We start from the raw sequence: 9,101 nt of genomic DNA, 5'->3' as shown, positions 1-9,101 counted from the left end.
TCTGAAGCTGCTAGAAATGTTTACCTACACATATTTTCAGTTTAAAATGTTTCAGGTTTTTAAATGATTAAGGTGCTTCCAGTTATGGTCCTTTGATTTTGACCTCATTTTCAATTCAAGTTGTGATATTTTTATAATAACACAACATATATTCCCTCATTTTCTAAATTAAAATGGGTTTTCTTTAGAGTTTCAAGATACCAAGTATCAAAATAAAGGCTTGTAAATGCATTCAATGTGTTCTATCTTTACCCCTAATTACAAATTTTGAGACTTTTTTTTTTGTATGAAGTTAGCATGTTTAGCAGGTCAATACTAATTCCTTTTAAATTCCATGGTGAAATGTGCATGTTATTTCTAACAGCGCCTGAATTGGATGTTCAATTATTTTAAAATTACCAACCTCTCATCTATTCTGAAGTTACAAAAGAAACAAAAACAAAGAAACCAGAAACATTTCCTACTTGGGAAGTTCTGCAAGCAGTTCTAAATTCCTGTTGGATGTTGAAATGTCCTCTGCCTCCACCCCTCCTCTTCACTGGCAGGTGACAACTGGTTGACCCCTGACTCATTCTGAGAAAGAGGCCAACCACCCCTGCTCTGTGCATTGTTCTCTTTGTCTCTGTCTCTGTCTCTGTCTCTGTCTCTGTCTCTGTCTCTGTCTCTCTCTGTCTCTGTCTCTCTCTGTCTCTCTCTGTCTCTGTCTCTCTCTCTCTCTCTCTCTCTCTTTCTCTCTCTCTCTCTCTCTGTATCTCTGTCTCTCTCTGTCTCTCTCTCTCTCCTGCTCCCCTTGGTGAGTGCTTTTATTATGTTGAACTATTGTCTACCTTCATTTAGCACACTCCTAGTGTGCGTTATGACAATTTTTCTTTGTGTTTATTTTTACTAAATAAAATTATCTCTTTTCAAATACTCTGGATCAGGAGATAGAAATAGCCAGGAAAGATTAGTTTCTTACAACCAAATGAACAAAGATAAGTTTGGGGGTTTTGTTTGTTTGTTTGCTTTTGTTTCTGTTTTTATTTTTTAATATATTTTATTAACTTATTCATATTACATCTCAATTGATATCCCATCCCTTGTATCCTCCCATTCCTCCCTCCCTCCCATTTTCCCCTGACTCCCCTCCCCTATGGCTGTGACTGAGGAGGAGCTTCTCCCCCCTGTATATGCTCATAGGGTATCAAGTCTCTTCTTGGCAGCCTGCTATCCTTCCTCTGAGTGCCACCAGTCCTCCCCATCCAGGGGACGTGGTCAAATATGGGGCACTAGAGTTTGTGTGAAAGTCAGACCCGACTCTTGCATGAAAGTCTCCACTTACCAGGAAAGTGGAATAGAGGGGAGGACATCCTATTGGGACTGTAGGTGAGAGACACATGGGAGAATAGGAAAATAGAAGGATCCAGAGGGTCCTAGAAACCTATAAGAAGAACATTATGATGGGCAGATCTGGGCCCAGGGGTCCTGCTCTAACTATGGCACCAGCCAAGGACATTACGCGCAGTAAACTTCGAATCCTTACCCAGATCTAGCCAATGAACAAGACTTTCTCCACAGTTGAGTGGAGAGAAGGGTCTGACTTTCACACAAACTCTGGTGCCCCATGTTTGTTTGTTTTTTAATTTATTTATTATGTATACAATGTCCTCCCTGCATATGTGCCTACCTACCAGAAGAGGGCACCAGATCTCATTATAGATGGTTAGGAGCCACCCTATGGTTGCTGGGAATTGAACTCAGCAACTTTGGAAGAATAGCCAGTGCTCTCACCCTCCGAGCCATCTCCTCAGCCCCTAAGTTTCTTGTTTTAATTGTAATTTGTCCATGATTATAGTGAGAAAGGTCCTCAAACATTCAGTTAGTACAGGAAAAACTTTCTGCTAAGAACTTTATACTGACAGACAGGAAAGATTTAGATAGGAGACAGAAAGCTTTTCTTATAATAAATATCCTTATGTTTTCTCATTAATTTTTAAATATCACCTATCAAACAGATTATCAGTTGAAGCTTGCCTGTTTCATATTACTACTTGAAATATTATATTTAGTCAACTTTCTAATTTTTTTCCTTCTATCAGTTACCTCTCTAAAATGTGTGGCTCATACATAATATAGAGGTTTGGGTGTTGTTTTCCCACCTATGGAGACCTGCAAATAATCCACCCTAGCAATTAATCAATGGAGAAGTATGTAAACATTTGACTACTTGCTAATATTTTTCTGGAATTCCAGTTGCCTCATATAAGGAGAATGAAACAGGATATGTCAATTGAAGCAAATGAGTTTAAATATTTAAAAGGACTTTTCTATTAAAAATATGAAGCCCAGTGAAATGAAAAATTTTAAGCCAATTAGTGCCCTTCTAGCAACAGAGAACAGAGTATAATTGACAACGCATAAAAACCCCAAAGAGATGTAAATTAACCTGTAGGTATGGTGAATATTTGTTGCCAAAGCAAAACAAAAAACAAACAAACAAATGAAAAACAACAACAAATAAACATGCACAGAAAAAAATAACATGCCTGGGACAGAAACACAGGTACAAGATGATGATAGAGAGAACGAGAGGAGAACATGCCAGCATGGGAACAAGGCAGCATACTCTGTAGGCTTTCAGCATCATTAGGTGACTCTGAAGTTTTTCTTGATGCTTAGACTCCTTTGTGAAATGATCGAGATTAGATGTTGAGTTCCCACAGCTGTAACATGAGCACAATGAGCAGAGAAGACGTGCATCACAGGTGAGGAGATTAGAATTGCGGTGGACTGGAGGAACAAGTATTCATGTTTGTGTAAATGATGATTTTTACAACTATAAGGACACCTCAAATTCTCTGGTAGTTGTGTGTGAGAGAGAGACAGAGAGACAAAGACAGAGAGAGAAACAGAGGGAGAGAGAGACAGAGACAGAGAGAGAAACAGAGGGAGAGAGAGACAGAGACAGAGAGAGAAAAACAGACAGACAGACAGACAGACAGACAGACAGACAGACAGAGGATTGCCCTATCCCATTCTCTCACTGTGCTCAGTGTATGGCTGTGAATTACCTTGAGCCTCCGGTTCTGATCACCCTCCTCCATTGGATCTCCACTTCTACTGACTGTGCTAGAACCAAAGACAAAGCACCACTACTCCAATTATGGCAGGCTAGGTGTCAACCCAGGACTTGATGCTTGCTAAGCAAGAACACAACCTATTCAGCCTCATCACCTGGCTCCATAGCCAGCAGATCTTTAGGTACAAAGTCTCCTAAGCGTAAGGTGCACCTCTTGAAAGTGAGCTACTGGAAACTTTCTAAGCAAAGCAAGTTGTGACAGAAGCTACTGGTACATTGGCTTGGCTGCACTAGCAAATTCAATAAATGGCAGTTCTTCCAAAACACGCACTTATCTAACTGTAGATAACTGACCTTCTGACCACAGAGCCATGACTGCCATAAAATGCAAGCAGAGGCCAAGACAGACTTTTGAAAATTCTGTTTTTGTTTAAACCCCGTATTGTAATGGTGAGGGCTTAGTAATATTTCTATTCATTTAATAAAGTTTTGAAATCATTCATTTCTCCAGTGAAAATCACATACCCCATATCATGATACCAGTCATGTAAAGGGACAGAGATAACCAAACAATGAATATTTAAATGCTTGTTAATCATCTCTACACTGAGCACTCTAAGCCAGGGAAATTTGCCCTTCAGGAGATCAGATTGGATTCTCCTATGCCTCCTGGAGAACTGCAGTGATACTTACAACAATTTGCTGTAGATATCTGCTTCCTTCATCTTTGTGTCAGTGTTCTGAGTACAGATGGTTTACATAACAAATGAGCCCCCAAGTAAGGATATTATCAGTACTGATACTTGGAGATTTATAGCCTTAAATACAGAGAAAAATCATAAACACTTGGTCTTATTTAGCATATATTATAATGATCTTGTGTTTCAGAGTATCCTTACGTTTAATACTTATTTGATGTAATACATTATTTGATACATATATACATATATGCATGCAGATTAGACTCACCAAATATAATCTTTGATGGCATAAGGGGATCAAAATTATTTTAAGTCTGAGCTTGGTAGTTTCGCATGGCTTAATCCAGTGTTGTCCTCACAAGCGATACTATCCTTGCGTGTAGAGGTCTTCATCTCAGAGACAAATGCTCAAGGCATTCTGAGATTCATATTATGATTACAATGTCCCACATAAGTCTAAGGCACAGAATACACAGAATACCATCAAGGGACTTGCTGCGAGGATGTAAGCGGGTTTTCCCTGGAGAGGAATACGCAGCTCTGTTCTTTTAAACATAGAGTAATTGTTTATTTCTTTTCTTTTTAAGAGCAGTTCATTTTCAAGCTGGACAGGTTGGCAAACACTGGATGCGAGGTTTACTTTAGTTTAGAAGCTTCACTGCCGCACTGGAGTGTCAATCAAAATTCCACAGCCATTCTTAGATACTTGGAGGTGGGGCTGCCTGGTGAGCAGCAGTGATTTGACCAGGCACTTTGGACAAACAGGACCGGAGTTGTCAGTGTGACTCTGTAACCTTGCAACTGCATTTTGACAGTTCCTTTAAACTGGTGGCCTTGCATTCTGTCATCGGACTTCTAACTGGTAATTACTTCTGTGTAATAAGTGAAAATTATTTAGACTAAAGATTTGATGATCAAACTTGTGCCTAAAAAACTAACTTCACTTACTTTGATGGGATTCTTTGCTTTGTTCTTATGCAGTTTAGAGTATAATTGAGTTTTTCTCTTCTTACAGAGAGGAGAAAAAGTAAGAAGTATTACATACATTCAGCTATCTTGTTTAAACTTTTTATTAAGAAAGAGAGTAGGTTCTTGGTCAACTCTACTATTTTTACTATAATCTTGTCAGTGATGTCTATGTTACTAATCTGATGAAAGAAGATTCAGAGATATTTAAAATTATTCAAATATTTTAATATATATGTCTATATCTGTTGTATTAGAGGTACATCTTAATAGGACTAAAAGGGCCTGTTTATGTTTGCCTCCTTATCATCTGTCTGTCTATCTATCTATTCATCTATCCTAAGGAGGCAATTAAATTGCAGATTGTCCTTTTCTTCCTAAAGAAGAAATCATAATAAATTTTATAACTGAAGCTTTGGCTTAATAAGATTTTTCAGCAATGCAGTTGTCTTTGGAATCGTTCAGAAGGAAGGGTATGTCTTTCCCTGCTTCTGGTGGCCGGTAATAATACACAAAGGTCACAGGCAGTTTCTTCTGCTGGCTTTTCTGGCACGGCATGGACAAGTCAGCAGGTCATCGCTGTGAACTATTTGCGAGGTGATTTTGCAACTTTTCTTTTTTCTCAAGTTAGATGTTTCATCACTGCAATGCAATTCATTTAAGATAAGCCACTGATGAAATTGTAGGATATGTAAGTAACACTAAAATACTAAACTAAAAACGTTTCAGTCTGAAAATCACTACTAAGATGTTTTCATAGTAATAATTTGCTGATAATAAAAAAATAGACAAAAACAAGTTTTGGAATTAGGCAAAACTGGACACACGATTGCTTTATTAGTCACATACCATAATTCTACTAACTGATGCTTTATGTTTCGTCTTATATTGTGATGCAATGCTATATGGCAATAGTTGAACAGCATTACTGTAGTCACATTAAATGTTTGGCAATATTGTCTAGGGAATTCAAATACAGAGTAGCAGGAATAGTTAGCCTTAGTGGGCACTGTGGGAATGTAGGGCTGAATGTGTTTTCGGACTAGAGGAAAAAGTGCTAACACTTGCATCTTCCCAAAATCAAAGCTTTGCTTGCAACTGGATCTGTGTAATTCTCTTTCTCTCTTGGGCAAGTAAAAGTGTTACATACTGTATACAAGCTATACTTTCACAGTCACAGATTATTTTTACTTTATATGATCCAGTTTACCTAAAGCTATAATTACTAAACACAAATTGAAGTGATAAAATTTATAGTAATGCCATAAAACATGTTTTATATTAAATGACAAGAAATTTCATTAACTTTAGAATTATGCCAATGACTGTCTGTAAAGAACTAGATGTTATGTTTCATCTTGTTTGTTGAGTTAATGTGTATTTTCCTAAGATATTGTTAATTTTCTAATTTCAGCACTTAGCATTTTAAATATTCAAATATTTCCTAGTGCAAATACCGCTTCATAAATTGCAAGTATAGCCACACAGAGAACCTTTGAGGATCACTGACCTATTAGATAATTAAGGAATCCTTCACTGAATTTTGTACCACAACAGTGATATTTCTTCTCTAAAGATGATGAAAGATCACTGGAGTCCTAAGTATATGCAGTCTGTGGAGCCTTAGGTTGCTTAGAAACTCAGTGACTATGAGCTTGCTATGGCAACCCAAGTTATCAGTGAACGCAAACTTAGCTGGCATTCTTCTAAATCTCCATATTTGGTTGGTAAGAATTTTCAGATAATATCTTCTGTAATCTCTGTATTCTTATTATTTATGCAAGCATGATAAATGATATGCCAATAGACTCCAATATGAAAATAAAATTATGATAGATTATACACACATAAAATTGATTTTAATCCTGTATTTTATTTAAAATGTGTGATGTCTGTTTGGTTTTATAATCTGCTCTCTCTCTCTCTCTCTCTCTCTCTCTCTCTCTCTCTCTTTCTCTCTCTCTCTCACACACACACACACACACAGAGAGAGAGAGAGAGAGAGAGAGAGAAAGAGAGAGAGAGAGAGGGAGGGAGGGAGGGAGAGAGAACAATAACCAAGTATGGTGCATTGAAAATATGAGAAGATGAAGTTGGGACAATAATTATTTAGATACTATATCAAGGGTATTAAAATTTTTACTCCTTAATAGTTCTACTTAACATTCTACAAATACAAGACAACTTGCTGTCATTTTCATTGTACTTTACACACTCATTTGGAGACCATATATAAGTATATTACTATAAATTTCTCAAGATCTTACTTTAATACTATGTAATCTGCAATACTAGAAATCATGTTCCTTTGAAGAACACATTTTGGAGGTCATGGCAAAGGCATGAGGAAGCTGTCATCCTCTTACTTTGTGTAGTGTGTCACAGCAGTGTGTTTATGGGGCTGTGGCTTTTGTGAGGGTCTGTTATCAGATGCGAGAAGTAGCTTCATTGTTCTCCACATTTGTACCGTGTAGAGCCTGCGTTCTTCCTAGCTCCTCTTCCTATGTACGTGCTGTGCTTGGCTTATCTCTCGATTAGTTCCAGCTTTGTGTTTATCACTATCAATAGCAGAGGCAGAAGTAGAGGTTCTCTTGAGACAAGACACCACAAGGCTCTATTTTCTGTCCTTTTCTCCTGGGCATTATCATTTGTGCATTTTGTTTTGATATTTAAGAGTTCACCTTGTTAATATTTCTCTTGAGAGAAGAAGAAGCAATTTGACTCAGCTTTACACAGAAAAAGCCAGGATTCATACTTTTTCATATTCATGATTCTGCAAATAGTCAACGTCTGTGAATTGCTTAGTACATTAGCTCAGCTAGATGGTGTCTCTGCAGATGGTAATAAACTGCAACTCACAGACACGGACAAGTGTAAACAAAGAACTTTAGGCTGTTTGCCTGGAGGTAGCTGTTCTTTGAAAGCCCAGCCCAGAGCTCTTTAAGATTCCAATGAGCACTCATTAAGTAAATCATTCATGACATAAAAACTTTCCCCTTTCACTACAAAATAGATTTTTAGCTGTTCAGTGGTTGTACACACCTTTAATCCCAGCACTTGGGAGGGAAAGGCAGGCAGATCTCTGATTTCAAGGCCAGCCTGATTATAGAGCAAGTTCCAAGACAGCCAAAGCTACACAGAAACACTCTCAATCTCAAGACACACACACACACACACACCTCATACAACTCATATAATATATCCTGATTACAGTTTCCCCTCCCTCTACACCTCCCATTTACCCCTTTAAATCCCTTCTATGTTTGGAAGGATAACTGTTTACAATAATGTTCACTTATTTATTTATTTATTTATTTATATTTTGGGAGTGGGCGTTTGGTTTTTCAAGACAGGGTTTTTTTTTTGTTTTTGTTTTTTTTGGTTTGTTTTTTTTGTTTTTGTTTTTTTGTTTGTTTGTTTTGTTTTGTTTTTTGTAATCCTGGCTGACCTGAAACTCACTCTATAGACCAGGCTTGTCTCAAATTCACAGAAATACTCCTGACTCTGCCTCCTGAGTTCTGGGATTAAAGGCATGAGCCACCACCGCCCTGATAATAAGTTCAAATGACATGCCATCTTTGGCATGTCACCCAAACTTTCAGAAGATTTCATGGTGGCCATGTCTCTTTCTGCCTGGCATCTTAAAACTCATTTTCACTCCTATCAGTTTGAAGCCTTCTGTTTACAGATATGTTTTTTATATAATTTGCACACAGAATCATCTGAAATATTTAGGGAAAACATACAGGAGTATATCACTCATTTGTTCATTGTAATTATGTAAAAAATATCTTATAGACTGGAAGCGTTCTTGCTATCCTACAAAAGCGTTTCCTAATATGGAGTAATAATATGATATATATTTAACACATTTAACACAAACTATACCTGTTATTGGTCACATTGCATTCTTAACATATACTAAACCAAAATATTTACATAAAGGAAGTTACTATCCCTTTAAATTTTGTATCAGATAACTGGAAAAGGCAACTATTAAATGAAATTGTAACTCTTTTAAATGCCTTGGGTTCTTCTAAAATAGACTATATACTATTATTTCATCTTACTTTTATTTACATAGGATTAGATGAAAAGAAAATGTGTAATCTAGACATGTACAGTCATTTTATAAATAGAAAGAAAGGTTTTACATATAATTAATTTGCACCAAAAGACATAAAAGAATATATTCCCACTGTGGTTTCCCTTTACCAAAATGACATAGCGAATAAGACAAGAAATGATCAGTAAATAACACAAATTCCATTCTTGTGTTCACTTCTTAATTTTGATCATTTGAGAGATTTCATCTTATTTTTCTAGAATAGAGTGACACATATGAGGCCAAGAAACGAAGAAACAGAATAAGCCTC

General features: G+C 36.9%; 1 protein-coding gene across 2 annotated transcripts in view; it reads left to right on the top strand.

The window, feature by feature from the left end:
- Nucleotides 1–4,484: 4,484 nt before the first annotated feature.
- CD36 (CD36 molecule (CD36 blood group)) overlaps nucleotides 4,485–9,101 on the top strand; it is a 54,015-nt gene continuing 49,398 nt past the window's right edge. Inside the window, exon 1 of one of the 2 annotated variants that reach the window (XM_084784977.1) lies at nucleotides 4,485–4,621. The gene's annotated coding sequence lies outside the window, so the exon portion shown is untranslated. The remainder of the gene's footprint in view (nucleotides 4,622–9,101) is intronic. The other variant, XM_084784978.1, reaches the window with a different exon arrangement.

Source organism: Acomys minous (genome assembly GCF_964271855.1).
Source record: "Acomys minous genome assembly, chromosome: 6".
Taxonomy (NCBI): domain Eukaryota; kingdom Metazoa; phylum Chordata; class Mammalia; order Rodentia; family Muridae; genus Acomys; species Acomys minous.
This window is presented reverse-complemented; position numbering and strand designations above follow the sequence as displayed.